This window comes from Pinus tabuliformis, chromosome 1_1, assembly GCF_031772625.1.
Source record: "Pinus tabuliformis cultivar Carrire ecotype Pingquan chromosome 1_1, CPIR1, whole genome shotgun sequence".
In the NCBI taxonomy this organism is placed as follows: domain Eukaryota; kingdom Viridiplantae; phylum Streptophyta; class Pinopsida; order Pinales; family Pinaceae; genus Pinus; species Pinus tabuliformis.
This window is the reverse complement of record NC_142297.1, coordinates 82,234,977-82,254,001: the sequence shown is the minus strand read 5'-3', so window position 1 is coordinate 82,254,001 and position 19,025 is coordinate 82,234,977. Positions and strand designations below refer to the sequence as shown.

Here is a 19,025-nt window from a genome sequence, read left to right as displayed (position 1 = left end):
TGTGTATATATATATATGTGTGTATATATATATGTACATATATATATATATGTACATATATATATATATATGTACATATATATATATATACATATATATATATATATATATATATTTGTTTTTTTCATATATATCAATATATATTTTTATTTTAACAGAAGAAAACTTCCTAAATTACACATTTTGAAATTTAAAAACTAATCCCTCCCACTTTTGCAATTTTCAATAATTATGTATTTAGAGAAGAGAAAATAATAACAATAATATTTTAGATTTCTCATTCTTTCAAAATAATTCATGATTTAATCTCTTGGATTAGAATTATTTGTCTAAGCCTCAACTTCATGAAGTCGTTGAAATTAAACTTAACTATAATTAATATACATTAACCAAGTCATTCTCCACTTTTTAAAAATTAATGATATTCATGCATGTTTATCCACAACTTTTTAATTTAATAATCATACTCATATAAAATAATATACCATAAAATATACTTTGAACACTATTCAACAACTTTTAATTTAATAATCATACTAATATAAAATAATATACCATAAAATATACTCTAAACATTATGCGACGAGAATATTATTACACTAAATATATTGTTTAAAAGTCCAAAGGCATTTTATTAATTTATATTTTAGATTTATTGTAACAGCAATTTGTAGTTTTCCAAAATGACATTGCGCACATATTTTAACGAATGGTAAAGAGTAGAATTTATCTAAATCGTATTAAAAAAAAATTCTTCTAAAACATATAGGGCAGTAGTCAAGTAAATAGTTAATAGTTAATTTTAAGTGTATATATACATGATAGGTATAAGAGTAGTCATAGAGTGCATGCTACGTCTTTATTACTTGATTATAATTAACATAAAGAGCATATTATCTTCATATGATATTATGAGACATCGCAGTTATAATGAGCTCCGTTGACTTCACTTGAGACATGAAATTGTCATCCGCGAAGTCCCACCTCACCTCACTTTACTCTCGAATTCTTTCTTGTGCAAAAATGTGGGAATTGTACTATCATCACACTCACATCATCCCTAGATTTTCTGGTTACCACTAACTCTACAAGCTTTTTACAGGCAGTGATGGGGCCACCTCCTAATGGTGTCAAATTAGGTTGCTTTTGAACACAAAAAGGCCCGGCGATGTCCACTGCTTCTTGATTACTAACTTTGTCCCACAACCCATCTCATGCCAAAATTTAAAATTTGCAATCAGATGTTATTTCAATATTTCTTGTGCCTGGTTCAGCTGTTATCCATTCTTTCATGTGTGAATCACCTATTGCCCTAGATACTGCTAGGGATCCCTGAACTCGCCAAACTCTGTGGCGGAGGTCCACAATTCCATTCAAATTCTCTATCTGTTGCCACTCGTCCTCCCTTCTAGCTCGATGATCGCATGTAAGGGCTTCTGAAGCACCATCTCTGCAAATAACCGTTCGGCAATCCCCAACATTGGAAACCACTAAGTTACCGTTTATAATGAGAGCAGTTAGACAAGCAGTACCACTACCAACCCCCTGCTTCAAAAATTTTGCATCTGTTGGTAAGTAACCCTCTCTAACAACTTGTTCAAGAATGTCCTCTATTTCGTTTTCTATTCTGAGCATTGCGTCCAGAATATTATGCCCAATATTTTCGGCAACAAAAGCTGCAGCTCTCTCACCACTATGACCATCAAAGACACTAAAAAAGCCCTATTTGGAATCCCCAAGAACATTGACAATGGCCTTGCGGGTATCTTCCATGAATTTGTTGGAAATAATAATCCCAACCACTGCAAGAAACAGCCCGACAGCAGCCATACATGTCAGACACTTTTGCAGCCATACATGTCAAACATTTTTGCAGGTTGCATCTCAGCGTGAAGATAGAAGGACCGAAGCCAGACGTGAACCATTCAGAAACTCAAAAAAGGCATTTAAAGAATTTATGTACTTAGGTAAACTGATATGGGCAAGCATTAATTCAACAACCTTGCCCACACTCCAGAAACACCTGTGCGACTCTGATCACACTCAACAACAACATCAAAATTAATTTCGCTCTGTCATGAATTAAATGTAAAATTGTCTGTTGAGTTAAATATGAATGTAAAATCCATTTTAATGGTAAGAGGGTAGAAGAGTAAGACTGTGTAGAGAGGTTAGAGAGTAAGAAGTAAGAAAAGAGCACAAGTCTCTATGGAGAAAATTGTGGAGCAATTTTTGGTGGGAGCATAAAATAGCAGTGACTGTGAGTTACTGTGTAGTGTTGTGCGTAAGTTTAAATCTCTGTAAATTTTATTTTACTTTGTAAATGAGCCGCAATCTCATGTAGATGTATTTTTCATGTTCAAGAAATGAATATTAAGTTTTAGTGTGTTGCTCCAAACCTATCGTGTTATATTTCTTGTGAGTATTCATTAAGTCTCTGGAATAGTTCTGCGGTGTGTGAAATTCAAGACTGGGAAATAGCCTCACGTTGTGCAAAGGTAGCTCCGCAAAATCAGCTTCGCGGTGCGCGAACCTAGTTTTGCGAAAATAGCTTCACAAAAGTTATAACTCTCTATCTCTCTCGTCTACTAAAACGAAAATTAACGTCACGAAATATTTCTTTCTAACATGGTATCAGAGCGGGTTAAACTCTGTCAGTGTAAAAACAAGTGTTTTTACTAACAGTGAAAATTGTTTTGAGCGCGGATTTTGTTTAGCATATTTACCAGCAGGTAGAAAGTTTGTTTTTACGCTCAAAAATGGCAACATCAAGCACAAGCTTGACTAATCCTCAAATACTCAGTTTAATGGCAAAAATTATGATTATTGGGCTATTACAATGAAGGTCGTGTTTTCTTCTCAAGACATTTTGGATTTGGTGGAGAATGGTTTTCAAGAACCAATAGATGCAACAACATACAATGCCTTATCTCAACAAGAAAGAGATGTGTTAAGGGACAATAGGAAGAAGGATTCAAAAGCCATGTTTTATATTTTCCAAGCAGTTCATGAAAGTATTTTCCCAAGGGTTGCAGCAGCAACGAAGTCCAAGCAAGCACTGGACATCCTCTAGACAGCTTACCAAGGCATGGAAAAAGTCAAGATAGCGAAGCTGCAAATGTTGAGGAGAGATTTTGAAACACTTTGTATGAAAGAGTCTGATAATATAGACTCGTTTTTGACACATGTAAGTGGGTTGGTTACTCAAATCAGGTCTCATGGTGAGACACTTAAGGAAAGAAGAATAGTTGAGAAAATTTTGAGAAGTCTGCGAACAAGTTTGAGGCCATTGTTGTGGCCATAAAAGAGACAAAGGATCTCTCACAGTTCACATTGGATGAGCTTAATGCATCACTGATTTCTCATGAACATAGACTAAATAGAGCAGCAAGCTCCTCATTGGAGCATGCCTTCAAGACACAAGTATCATTTGGTCAAGGTCGAGGCAGAGGAATATCATATGCTAGAGGAAGAGGAAGAAGCCCACACAAAGGTGGAAGAAGCAGCCCTTCAAGCTCAACTGGAAGAGGCACCAATCAAAATCCAAGTCAAGACCGTTGACAAAATCAAGCAAAATGTCAGAGGTATGATAAATCTCAAGTTCAATGTCATTACTGTAAGAAGTATGGTCATTATGCAAATTAATGTTGAAGGAAGCAATATGACATTAGTAACAAACCAAGTGTAAATTTCACAAGAGAAAATCAAAACCATGATAGCATGTTTTTAGCTTGTAATGTAGCACAAGAAAAACAAAGTGATATATGGTATCTAGATTCAGGTTGTAGCGACCACATGTCAGGAAACATAGAAATGTTTTCTGATCTAGATGAAAGTGTGAAATCTGAAGTGACATTAGGGACTGATAGCAAAGTCTCTTTCATGGGTAAAGGAAGAGTTAACATTCTAACAAAGAAAGGGGAGAAGAAATACATCTTTGATGTTTAATTTGTCCCCGATATAAAACATAATTTCATGAGCATTGGACAGCTCACGCAGAAAGGCTACAATGTCTCCTTCAAAAATGATGTGTGCACAATTTTGGATAGGCCTCTAAGCAAATAGTTGATTGCAAAGGTTCAGATGACATACAATAGAATGTTTCCCCTAAATATAAAATGAGATTTGAAAGAAGGTGCACAAGCACAACTATCTATGAACTCACAAGAAAATGGAAGAAAAGGGGCAGTTGTCACACAAGTGAATTTTCAAGCAAAGGTAAAAGATGAAAACTGGTTATGGCATTTGAGATTTGGACATCTCAACTTTGGAGGTTTGAATTTTCTGCATAAGAAAGGCATGGTGAAGGGTTTACCACTCATAGAAAAACTAGACAGCATATGTGAAGGATGTATCTTTGGCAAGCAACATAGAGAGACATTTCCAATAGGAAAGTCAATGAGGGCAAAGGAACCTTTGGAGATTTTCCACTCAGATTTATTTGGACCAATGCAGACACCATCAATTAGTGGCAATCACTATGTACTGACCTTCATATATGACTACATAAGGAAGACATGGGTCTTTCTCCTAAAACATAAAAGTGAAGTGTTTGAGCGCTTTCACCAATTCAAGGCTCTTGTTGAAAAGCAAAGTGGACATTACATCAAAGTCCTTAGAACTGACAGATGTGGAGAATACATTTCAAATAACTTCCTTCAATTTTGCAAGAAGCATGGAATTCACAAGCAGTTTACAAAAAGATATACACCGCAGCAAAATGGTGTAACAGAAGGGAAGAATATGACCATTATGGAGATGGCAAGGAGTATGTTAAAGGCAAAGCATTTGCCAAATGAATATTGGGCTGAAGCTGTCGCGTGTGCAGCATATATCTTGAATAGATGTCCAACCAAAAGCGTCCAGAACATTGTTCCTGAAGAGGCATGGAGTGGAAGAAAACAAAATGTCACTCACATGAGAGTTTTTGGATGTGTGGCTTATGCACATGTCCCGGATGAGTTGAGAAAGAAGTTAGACAGCAAGGGGGAGAAATGCATATTTGTTGGATACAATGATGAATCCAAGGCATACAAACTCTACAATCCATTAACCATGAAGGTAATAATCAGCAGAGATGTGCAGTTCATAGAAGAGGAAGCATGGGATGGAAGTTTAAAAAAGACAGTCAATTTCAAAGCATGCATACCAAATGAGGATAGAGAGGAATTAACAGCAGCAAGTAATTCCTCAACTATGACTCCCTCTACTCCTATTCAAGCACAGCAAGCAATGCCATCAACAAATAATAGGACAATTTTGCGCAGCCAAGTAAGTGCTTCTCCAAGCACACCATGAAGCGCGACACCAAGTGACATTTCAAGCCCATCTTCAGCGAGCACAAGAAGGCCAAAATTCAGAAACTTAAACAAAATTTATGAGCAAGATGAAGTTGATAGTAGCGCGGGTTTGAATTCCTTATTTGCATTATTTTGTCATGTAGATGACCCAATCCACTTTGAAGATGCAGTCAAAGAAGAAAAATGGGTTGCAGTAATGGAGGAAGAAATAGAAGCAATAGAAAGGAATGACACATGGGAGTTAGTGAGCCTTCCGAAAGGAAAACATGTCATTGGAGTGAAGTGGGTCTATAAGACCAAAAGTAACATTAAGGGAAAGATTGAAAGGCACAAAACAAGGCTAGTTGTCAAAGGATATAAGCAGTAGCATGGAAGAAACTATGCGGAGACGTTCGCGCCAGTCGCACGGATGGAGACAGTGCGCGCAGTTGTGGCGATTGCCGTGTAGCATAAATGGACAGTGTATCAGATGGACGTAAAGTCAGTGTTCTTGAATGGAGTGCTGAAAGAGGAAGTGTATGTCGCACAACTGCCTGGTTATGAGATTGAAGGCCAAGAAGACAAAGTATATCGGTTAAAAAAAGCTCTTTATGGATTGAAGCAAGCACTGCGCGCATGGTATAGCAGGATAGATGCTTACTTATTGGACAATGGTTTCGATAATTGTGATGGTGAATCTACTCTCTACATCAAAGAGAGCGAAGGTAAGATTTTCATTGTCATCTTATATGTAGATGATTTGATTTTTATAAGCAGTGATGATTTCCTCATCACTGATTTTAAACAAGTAATGAAGAGTGAGTTTGAAATGACTGACTTGGGATTGCTAAGATATTTTTTGGGCATAGAAGTGAAGCAAACAAAAAATGGCATTTTTATCTCTTAAGCAAAGTATGTGGCGGAAATTTTGGAGAGGTTTAAAATGTAGAACAACAAGTGCGCACCAACTCCAATTGTCATAGGGTTGAAGTTGAACAAAGAAAATTGCAGTAGCAATGTCAATCCGACATTATACAAAAGCATGATAGGCAGCCTGATGTATTTGACCGCCACTAGGACAGATATAATGTATGCAGTAAGTTTGGTGTCAAGGTTCATGGAGACACCCAAGGAGACACATTAGCAAGCAGCGAAAAGGATTGTGAGTTATGTCAATGGGACAAAACAATATGGCCTTTTGTACATAGCAACTAGTGATTTCAGGCTCGCTAGTTACACTGACAGTGATTGGGTAGGTAATGTCGATGACAGAAAGAGCACGTCAGGATATGTTTTTCATTTGGGTTCCAGAGCCATTTCATGGGCCTCCAAGAAGCAGCCAATAGTGTCATTTTCAACAACAGAAGCTGAATATGTCGCAGCAACAGCGATAGCGTGTCAGATAGTTTGGATGAGAAGGATGTTGAGGGATCTTCGTCATGACCAAGAGGGCGTGACAACTATTTTCTGTGACAACATCTCAGCAATTGCATTGTCAAAGAATTCTATCTTCCACAAAAGGACAAAGAATATTGATGCTAAATATCATTTTATTAGAGAGTTGATTAACAATGATGAAATTGTGTCGCAGCATTGCAGGTCACAGGAACAACTTGTTGATATTTTCACAAAGCGATTGGCAGGAGAAAATTTGGAGAAAATTTTTCTTATCTCAAAAACTATTTGGGAATTGTCAATGGCGGTAGTTGTGATTAAGGGGGAGTGTTGGAAATAATAATCCCAAACACCGCAATAAATAGCCCAATAGCAGCCATACATCTCTGACACTTCTGCAGCCATACATGTCAGACATTTTTGCAGGTTGTGTCTCAGCGTGAAGATAGAAGGACGAAGCCAGACGCAAACCATTCAGAAACTCAGAAAAAGCATTTAAAGAATTTATGTACTTAGGTAAACTAATATGGGCAAGCATTAATTCAATAACCTTGCCCACACTCCAGAAACACTTGCGTGACTCTAATCACACTCAACAACAACATCAAAATTAATTTCGCTCTGTTATGAATTAAATGTAAAATTGTATGTTGAGTTAAATATGAATGTAAAATGCATTTTGATTGTAAGAGGGTAGAAGAGTAAGACTGTGCCGAGAGGTTAGAGAGAAGTAAGAAAAGAGCACAAGTCGCTGTGGAGAAAATTGTGGAGCAATTTTTGGTGGGAACGTAAAACAACAACTATTGTGAGTCACTGTGTTTTACTGTGTAGCGTTGCGCGTAAGTTTAAATCTATGTAAATTTTATTTTACTTTGCAAATAATTCGTAGCCTCATGTAGATGTATTTTTTATGTTCAAGAAATGAATATTAAGTTTTAGTGTGTTGCTCCAAACCTATTGTGTTATATTTCCTATGAATATTCATTAATTCTCTGGAATAGTTTCGTCGTGCGCGAAATTCAAGACTGGGAAATAGCCTCACGTTGTGCGAAGGTAGCTCCGCGAAATCAACTTCGCAGTGCGCAAACCTAGTTTCATGAAAGTAAGTTCATGAAAGTTATAACTCTCTGCCTCTCCCGTCCGCGAATACGAAAATTAACTTCGCGAAATATTTTTTACTAACAGAATTCTCGCATACCCTTTTTGCACGAAACCGCATAATGAAAACCCTCGATATTAACCTCCATCGGCTGCTCCGCGGCCACGCTCGGTGTATTGAGGCCCGAAAATTGGAGCAGAACATCTAGCATCAGCGGGCGTTGCCTCTTGTGCGGGAAGATCGAGGGACAATTCCCTGCTACAACGCAAGCCATTTTTACAATCTATGGAGGTTATTGTATAGATTCAATTGAGTGTATTGTTCGGAGCCTGTTAGTCCTTGTGGTTCCAATTGGGGTGTCTTCTAAGCATTTATAGGGCGGTCAATTGTTCAACTCAAATCAGATATAGGAAACTTGCACCTTCAAACTCCTGTGTACACGATTACAATTGTGCATTATTATATATGTAATACAACCATGAGCTGGAACACTATGAAACGGTCTAAAATTATAGAGGAAATCCTTATCAATTATCACATTTCTCTGGTCAAAGTCCCTGCTTGTCATGAAGGAAACTTCCAGAGGGTTAAATTTCTTATAATGAAAATTGATTAAATCAATATTGTCGGTACGTGGGCGCTCATGCCTGCGCTGATGGCGAGAAATACCTACCAGCACTAAATTATGAAGGGTGACGTTAAGTTTTTTGTGTTTTGGAGTGAATAAATCAATTTAGTGTTTTTAATAAATTTTTTGGGCATTTAGTTTTATAGAATTGAGATTTTAAACATAATTGATAAAAAAATATTATTTAAAAAAAAATGATTAAAAATATTATTAAAACAAAAATTTGGGAAACTTATAATTATTAGTTTTTTTTATTATTCAAAATATAGCTTTTGAAAGATTATTTTTCTTTTTATTAAAAGATATTTTTTTTTATTCAAAATATATTTTGGAATTTTATTTTATTTCATCAAGTACTTTCAAAATATGTTTTTTTTTAAACAATTTTTAATGGTTTGATAAAGGCTTTCAAAATATTCTCTTTCCAAAATCCCAATAATTTACCAAATGTTTGAAACTTTTATATATAAGTATTTTTTGTTTTCAAAAGCTCTCATTAGGTTGTTGAAAAATGTTAAAGCATCCAAAGGAAGCTTCTATTAGAAAATCCTAATGGTGAGAGGGAAAGCAACCACAATTTGTATGTGTCCACATAATGTGCCTCACATGGAAACATTGAATTGAATGAATCATATCAAACACACTCTTCTTGCAGTGTTTGTGTGGTTTTGAAATAACACCCCCTCATTCTAAATGAAGGAAATTAAGGTTAATTGATCCAAATTAGTGTCCAACTGGGGGAACTATGTTGTAAAGAGATATGATGCTTAGCAAACATTGTAATGTTGCATAACCATTGCAAAATGTAGTAGTTTGACATAAGTTAACTATGGTGAAGGCCATAGTTTTGAAATAACAATTGAGGAATCTCATAAATAAGACTAATGAATGTCACACTATGATATACGTCTAAAATTCTGACTATTTCACAATCAACATAATTGTTGAGAAACATATCAAACAATACCATCCAACAATATTTCAATCCATTATAAACCTATAATAATATAGTGTTGGAACATAATCCTTGGTGAATGTGACAATGTGACATAATGATCCAGGTGGATGTTGGTGGCCACCCACCTATCCCATTTGGACCCCCACAATTGTCTCTTTCAGTCTTTTCAGTTTCCTAAATTGTAGCACAGTTTACTATTTTTAGCAGTTTTTCGGGTCCTAAACTTCCGGAGTCGTTTTGAGGCCCTAAATGACATTTTTTGGGAAATCTAGCGCCAGTGATTTTTCTGTCAAAAAATTGTCCTTTCCGTTGTAGTCCTCGGAGAGATCTTTCCAATGGGCTATCATGCACGTCAAACGGAGATAATATGACCAATTCGCAACCCCGGGAAGTTGATGTACCAACTTACCCAGAAACGGGGCCCACAATTTGGCGTTTCATCTCCTAGGGTTAGGTTTTGGAATGTGAAGGGTTTTCCATTGTTTTTGAGCAATAAATAGGCCTTCGAGCCTCATTGTAACACAATTCAAAGGCATGTAGCCACCACATCTCTTCTCAGAGATAAGCTACCATCGCCCTAGCTGGTTTATTTCCATTTTTGTTTGTAAGCATATTTCAGTATTTTACAGTAATGAAATGAAGTATTATTTCTGCTGCATATATGTCTTTATGATTATCTCTGTATTTTATTGCGTTCCTGTTTAAATTCGGATCACATAACCATTTAGAAATATCTCAATCTAGCATAACCTTTCAGGAATGTTGCAAAGCAACATAACCATTTAAGAACATAGAAATCCCACATAAGTTAACCGAGATGAATGTCATAGTGTGGCATAATGATTAAGGAACATAAAAGTTCCATGGAAGTCAACGCGGAAGAAAATCACAATCTAGCATAACTATCAAGGAATGTGACAGTTCTACATCACCCTGGAGGAACATTAAATGCCGACACAATCCTTGGTGAATGTCACATTTGTGGCATAACCATTGATGAAAGTTGTAATGTGAGATAACTAGTATTGAATGCTATATTGCAGTATAATTATTTATAAAAGTTGCAGTGTGAGAACAATTCATGAATGTCACAACACAACATAAACATTAAGGAATGTCATTATGGGACGCAACCACTAAGGGGTGTTAAAATGAAAAATAATAATTAAGGAAAATTAGAATGCAATATAACCATTGATGAATGTTAGGATGTGAAATAAGCATTGGGAATATAGAAATTCAACTACCCCAAAATAAAATGAACATTGCAATGGGACATAAGCAATTAGTAATGTCACATTTGAAGATAAACATTTAGGAATGTTCTAATGCAACATAAACATATTATCTACCTTTGAGTACTCTAAAATGACATGGTCACTTTATCAACCAAATTTAACCATATTCAATCAAATTCAAGAATAATAAACCATATTTAAATATGGTGAGCCATAATCAAATATGGTAAACTAAATTCAACCATGATTAGCGATATTCAACCATATTTTCCCATTGTTAAATATATTCAATGATAAATTCAAATGTGGTAAACCATACTCACCCATGGCTAATCATGGTCAACCATAATCAATCATGGTCACCCATAACTAAACATAGTTAACCACAATCACACATATTTATCCTTAGTTAAACATAGGAAATCATATTCAAACATGGAAAACCATATTCATACATAATGAACCCTCACCAGCCATAATAAATCATATTTAACCATGATTAAATTGTGTCCAATGATGGTCAATTATCACGATGTCACATAACCTTTGAGGAATTTTATAATCCAACATAACACTTGAGGAACGTTGTAAGGAAACATAACCTTTAATGTATGTCACATTGCAACATAACCCTTAATGAAAGTCATAATGTGATGTAACCATTAAGGAATGTTGAAGTTAACTGAGATTAATGTCATAATGAAACATAACCATTGAGGAACATAGAAATTCGACATAAGTTAACCATGGTGAATTTCATAGAGTGAAATATCCACTAAAGAATGCCATACTAACCCTTAATGAAAGTTGCAATATGAAAACTATTATTGAGCATCACAATGTGATATGACCGTTAATAAATATTCTAATGTGACATAATAATTGATTAATGTCAAAGTGAAAAATAATTGTTGAGGATTCCATAGTGCAACATAACCATTGAACAATATTTACATAACCATGTATGAATGTAATAATGTGATGTACCATTGGTAATATATCATAAAAAACATAAGTATTAAGGAATGTCGTACTCTAACATAACCCTTGATGTAAGTCATGATGCAACGTAACCATATTATTTACCTTTGAGTATCATAATATGACATAATCATATTTTCAACCATGGTTAGCCAAAGTCAACCATTGATGAGCACAACCAACAACAATCAAACATTGTTAAATGAATCAATAATTATCAACCATAATTAGTCATAGTCAAACATGGTCAATCATTTCTAGCCATAGTGAAACATAGTCAACCATGGTCACCAAAATCCAACTTTGTTCAAACATGGAAAGTCATCATCAAACATGCTTAATCATATTTAAATATGATCATACTTGGCTAAGCATAGTGAACCATAAATAACCATGGTCAAACTATGGTCCACCATAGTACATCTTGGTCACCAATTGTCAAGCCATAGTCAATTATGGTTAACCATGGTCAATCATCACCAACAATAGTGAGATATGGTCACACACATTTAAACATGACCAAACATGGTCAACTAGAGTCATCCATAGGCAACCAAAGGCAACCATAGTCAAACCTTTGTTAACCATGATTACCTATAGTCAACCATATTTAGTTGTAGTCAAACATGATCATTCTTAGTAAACCATATTGAGGCATGGCCAATAATGGCCAACTATAAGCAACCATTCCAAAACATGGTAAAAAATAATTAATCATGATTAATGTAGTGAATCATGATCAAGTATCATAGATATTTTAATATTTATTGATATTGATATTTTAATTTAGAAAATTACTATTCTTACCCATCTATGGCATTGATCAATAACACAACTACATAACTAAAGATAATTGATATGCATTAACTATGCTATTCTCCACTCTTTTTAAATTAATGACATTCATCCATGTTTATTAACCATTTTTAATTTAATAATCATGCTAATATAAAATAATATACAATAACATATACTCTAATAATGCCATTACACTAGAACAATATTACACTAAATATATTGATTAAAAGTATAAAGGCATTTTATTCATTTTTTTCGTGGATAGGCGTATATATATGAACTTTAGATGGAAGGGGGTTTGTCGACTTTTTTTTTAATTGAGGGCCTAGATTGATTCTCAAGGGAAAATGATCAACATATTCTTCTGTTTAATGTTTATCAATAGACTATAGTGTATTACAGAGTTTGTTAGGTTGCATAAATGGTCTATTACTTTTAATAAATTTAGAAACTTATATTCGTGCCACGTGGCTCCCCATCCACCAATTTCCTAGGGATATGAGATTATTCCAGTTCTAATAAGTTCCTCCATGTTGAGATTATTCCAATTCTAATAATTTCCTCATTATTATTTATAACATTCATTTATATATTAGCAAAGTGGTCCATTACTTTTAATAAATTTAAAAAAATAAATTATGCCACGTGGCTCCCCACACAACAATTTGCTAGGGATTTGAGATTATTCCAATTTAATAAGTTCCTCATTATTATTTATAACATTCATTTATATATAAGCAAGTTTCATTTAGCAAAATGGTCCATTACTTTTAATAAATTAAAAAAATTAGGTTAGTGTCACTTGGCTCCTCACACCAATTTCCTAGGGATTTGAGATTATTCCAATTCCAATAAGTTCCTCATTATTATTTATAACATTCATTTATGTATAAGCAAATTTTATTTAGCAAAATGGTCAATTACTTTTAATAAATTTAAAAACTATATTCGTGCCATGTGTTTCCCCACCCACCAATTTCCTAGGAATATGAGATTATTCAAATTCTAATAATTTCCTCATGTTGATATTATTCCAATTCTAATAAGTTCCTCATTATTATTTATAACATTCATTTATATATAAGAAAATTTTATTTAGCAAAATGGTCCATTACTTTTAATAAATTTTAAAAATTATATTGGTGCCACGTATAAAGTAAAAATATTAAATAAGGGGTTTTTTTTTTTAATTATCAATTTTTTAAATATATCATACATTAAAATATTGTATATTTATAGATTAAAATTCCATTAATAATGTTTCACATGATATGTGTTTTAAAAATTTAATATATTCAAATGAAATTATAGTAAATGAAATTATGAATTTACACATGTTTATTTTGATTCATTTTATTTCGTATGATTTCTTTTTTGAAAAATTCATTATCTGTTGTTCATTTGTTTTTAAGATTTTGCATTATATTTTTGATTTTTTGTTTTTCATTAAAAAAATCTATAAAATTATAATTTATATGGTTTATTAATCTAAGCCTTCATATTCCTAACGTATAAAATGATCCATTACTTTTAATAGATTTAAAAAATTAGATTTGTGCCACATGGCTCCCCACCCACCAATTTCCTAGGGATTTGATATTATTCCAATTCTAATAAGTTCCTCCATGTTAAGATTATTCCAATTCTAATATGTTCCTCAATGTTAAGATTATTCGAATTCTAATAAGTTCCTCATTATTATTTATAACATTCATTTATGTATAAGCAAATTTTATTTAACAAAATGATCCATTACTTTTAATAAATTTAAAAAATTATATTCATGCCACGTGGCTCCCCACTGACCAATTTTCTAGGGATTTGAGACTATTCCAATTCTAATAAGTTCCTCATTATTATTTATAACATTCATTTATATATAAGAAAATTTTATTTAGCAAAATGATCCATTACTTTAATAAATTTAAAAAGTAAGATTTTGCCATGTATGAAGAAAAAATATAAAATTAGGTTTTTCGTTTATTTGTTTTTTTTAATTATCAATTTTTGAAATATATCATACATTAAAAAATGTAAATTTATAGGTTTGAAATTCCATCAATAATGTTTCACATGATATATTTTTTAAAAATTTAATATATTCAAATGACATTATAGTAAATGAATTTATGAATTTACAAATTCTTGTTTTGTTTCATTTTATTTTGTATGAATTTATTTTTGAAAAAATCACTATCTATTATTCATTTGTTTTTAAGATTTTGTACTATATTTTGATTTTTTTCCATTAAAAAAGTCTATAAAATAATAATTATAAGGTTTATTAATCTAAGACTTCAAGCAGGTTTCAAAAGGCATCACTCAACAACATACCACCTTGTTACGCTTAGGATCATTGCGGAGGAATGTCGTAATGATAAATCCAATTTATTTTGTTGCTTTGTGGACTTTAGAAAGGCTTTTGATATGGTTCTTAGATACAACCTTTGGAATAGATTAGAAGAGCTAAAGGTTCCTCTCGAGTTGAGAGCTGCCGCTATAAGGTTATACAAGAATGTAATTGCCAAACTAAAGAGCAATGAGGGGTGGTCGAAAGTTATTAAGCGTAACATCGGAGTTAAACAAGGTTTCCCCCTCTTCCCTACCCTATTTGGCATTTACATCGATAAGCTCGAAAGCTATTTAGAGGAAGCAGGATGTGAAGGCACGATCTTAGCTGGGATAGTCGTCATCCTTAGTTTTATTATTTCCTTGAGTTTAAAATATTTATCTTAGGGTTTATATACCTTGGCTTTATAATATTAATCCCTTGGGTTTATATTATCAATTCATTGGGCTTTTAGTATTAATCCATTGGATTTATCATATCGATCCATTTAGTTTTTATATACCCTGCATTTAAAATATTATGCCCTTGCGTTTAATATTATTCTCTTGGGTTTATAACACATTTGGGTTCAATCATGGTCAACCATGGTCAATCACATTATGACAAATACTATCTCTTGGTCCAACATCACATTGTCACAACCATGGTCATCCATGGTCTAACATCACATTGTGTCAAATAATGTTTCAATATGGAGATCAACCATGGTCAACGATGGTCAGCCATTGTCCAGCATTGCATTGTGACATTGTCTTAATATGAAAATGAATCATGGTCAACCATATTATGATGTCGCATTGTGACAAATATTTCTCTAAGGGTTTATATTCCTTGGGTTTATAATATTTATCCCTTGGGTTTAATATTATTCCCTTGGGTTTATCATTACCTTGGGTTTATAATATTTATCTTAGGGTTTATATACCTTGGGTTTATAATATTAATCCCTTGGGATTAATATTATTCCATTTTGTTTATATTATCAATCCATTGGGTTTTTAATCACTTGGGTTTTTAGTATTAATCAATTAGGTTTATAATATTAGTCTCTTTAGCGTTTATATACCTTGCATTTATAATATTAATCCCTTGGGTTTAATATTATTCCCTTTGGTTTTTAGAATTGATCGATTGGCTTTATTATTCCCTTTGGTTATAATATCAATCCCTTTGGTTTATTTTGTTCATATTCCTAGGGTATAATATTATTCATAGGGTTATAATATTAATCCTAAGGTTTAATATAAATCCCTTGGGTTTACAATCATGGTCATTCATGGTCAACGATGGTCCAATGTCACAATGTGCCAAAGATTGTCTCAATATGAAAATCAACCATGATCAACCATGGTCAACCATGGTCCAACATCATATTGTGACAAACATCATCTCAGTATGAAAATCAATGATGGTAAATCATGGTCAACCATGTTTATTTTAGGGTTTATTTATCTCAATATGAAAATCAATCATGGTCAACCATATTCCAACGTTGCATTGTGACAAATATTTATGTTAGGGTTTATAATATTTATCTTAGGGTTTATATTCCTTGGGTTTATAATATTTATCCCTTGGGTTTAATATTATTCCCTTGGGTTTATAATATTTATCTTAGGGTTTATATACCTTGTGTTTATAATATTAATCCCTTGGGTTTAATATTATTCCCTTGTGTTTATATTATCAATCCGTTGGGTTTTAGTAAAATACCTTGCTTTTAAAATATCAATCTCTTTAGGGTTTATATACATTCCATTCATAATATCGATCCCTTGGTTTAATATTATTCCCTTGGGTTTAATATTATTTCGTTGGGTTTATATACCTTTGGGTTTAGTCAACCATGGTCAAAGATGGTCACATAGTGAGAAGTAATATCTCTTGGTCCAACGTCACATTGTCACAACAATGGTCATCCATGGTCAACCATGTTCCAACGTCACATTGTGACAAAGACCATATCAATAAGGAGATCAACCATGGTCAACCATTTTCCAATGTCACATTGTGACAAACGTTGTCTCAATATGAAAGTTAATCATGGTCAACCATATTCCAACGTCACATTGTGACAAATATTTATCTTAGGGTTTATATTCCTTGGGTTTATAATATTTATCCCTTAGGTTTAATATTATTCCCTTGGGTTTAATATTATTCCTTTGGGTTTATAATGTTGTGTGTGGAGCATGATTGTTCTAAGGTCTTTTGTTTCAGCCGGATGTATACCCTAGGAAGTTTGTACACCCCTCCATGCAGGGGGGTGTGGGGGGGGACTTGTCTCCCCCGCGGGGGTCCGGGGGGGCTTATCCCCCCCGGCTGGGGGGTCCGAGGGCCAGCGGTCCAACAGCATGGGATGTAAAATTGCCTTGTAATTTAGTATAGTAATTTCTAGTCAATCTGGGTCGTTCATTAGGCGGATGATCTGACGATAGAACTTATGTTTAGTTTATGGTTTTTTGTCCTAGAAGGCAACCCCTCTCTTTGTATGAGGCCATTGTATTTGAGGCTGTGATATAGATGTGTATTCTCTGAGTGAGAAACAGAGAGGTGAGACTATGAGAGAAAACAGAGGATATTACAGTGGATTTGTTGTAGGTTGTGTCTCTTCATTTTGTTGGATAATAGAAAGGAAGGACTGGCTGTTCGGGGTGGACGTAGCCCAAACTGGGTGAACCACATATATCTGTGTCTCTATTGTTTTATGTGTTTTCTGTGTTTATATTTCTGCAATATTTTATGTGTTCCATTGCTCCGTAATATATAATTTTCTAACAACTGGTATTAGAGCTGAAGGTCTATTTGGCTAATAAACTCGTAGGAAAGAAGGGTTCCTCATTCAAGTGGGAGAAATGGCGGAAGATGGTAAGTTTAGGGTCGAGAAATTTAACGACCAAAACTTCTCGCTATGGAAGATGCAGATGGAAGATTATCTGTATGAGAAAGATTTGTACCTACCATTGAGCGGAAAAACAAAGAAGCCGACGGCTATGACAGATGAAGAATGGAACCTTCTCAATAGAAAGGCACTCAGAACAATATGGTTGTGCTTCGCTGCGTCAGTCGCCTTCAACATTTCAAAGGAAACAACGACAGAGGGTTTGATTCAGGCGTTTTCGAAACTATATGAAAAACCCTCGGCCTCCAACAAGGTATTTCTTATGAAACGGTTATTTAATATGAAGATGTTGGAAGGTGGATCTGTTGCAGATCATTTAAATGATTTTAATACAGTTACAAGTCAGTTAAGTTCTGTAGGGGTAAACTTTGAAGATGAAGTTAGAGCTCTGTTATTCTTGTGCTCATTGCCAGAAAGTTGGAATGGTTTAGTAATGGCCATTAGTAACTCTGTCTCTGGATCTAGTACTTTAAAGTTTGATGATGTTGTCAGTGCTATCCTTAGTGAGGAAATGCGATGGAAAAGCTTTGGTGAGACATCGGGTAATTCTTTGAGTGCAGAGTCTAGGGGAAGAAAAATGGAAAGAGGAAAGAGCTCAGGATATCGCAGTAAATCAAGGAAAGGAAGATACAAGTCCAGATTGGGGATAGTGTGCTGGAAATGCGGAAAGAAAGGACACCTAAAGAAATACTGTAGATCTCAGAAGGGAAAAGAAGGAGATGCACAGCAAGAAAACGATCATGAAGCAAATGTGACAGGTGAGGTGTTACAAGATGCTTTGATTCTTTCTTTCGAAAATATTACTGATTCCTGGGTGGTAGATTTAGGGGCCTCATTCCATGCCACACCTGATAACAAATACTTTCATGACTATGTTCAAGGAGATTCTGGACAAGTTCGTTTGGGTGATGATAAACCCTGTAAAATTGTTGGAATGGGTAAGGTTCTTGTAAAACAGCAGAATGGAAATCAATGGCTACTAAAGGAGGTAAGGCATGTTCTAGATCTAAAGAAAAATCTGATTTCAACAGGCCAGTTAGGCGGTGAAGGTTGTGTGACAAATTTCACAGATAAAGCTTGGAAGGTCACCAAAGGAGCCCTGGTAATAGCAAAAGGCGAAAAGGTTGGTAAATTGTATTTATGCAATGGTATTTCTAACTCTGTTAATGCTTTAACTTACAAAGGAGCAGATGCAGCATTATGGCATCATAGGCTCGGACACATGAGTGAAAAGGGGATGAAGATTCTTCACTCAAGGAATTTGTTTCCGGGTTTGAAGAATGTTGATTTGGACTTCTGTGAGAATTGCATTTATGAAAAACAGAAGAGAGTCATATTTCTCAGAGTTGGGAAAGAAAAGAAGAGCAAAAAATTAGAGCTTGTGCATACAGATGTAT

General features: G+C 34.2%; 1 pseudogene; it reads right to left on the bottom strand.

The window, feature by feature from the left end:
* Nucleotides 1-1,224: 1,224 nt before the first annotated feature.
* Nucleotides 1,225-1,635, bottom strand: LOC149211682 (putative protein phosphatase 2C 32 pseudogene; annotated as a pseudogene).
* Between the last annotated feature and the right edge of the window lie 17,390 nt (nucleotides 1,636-19,025).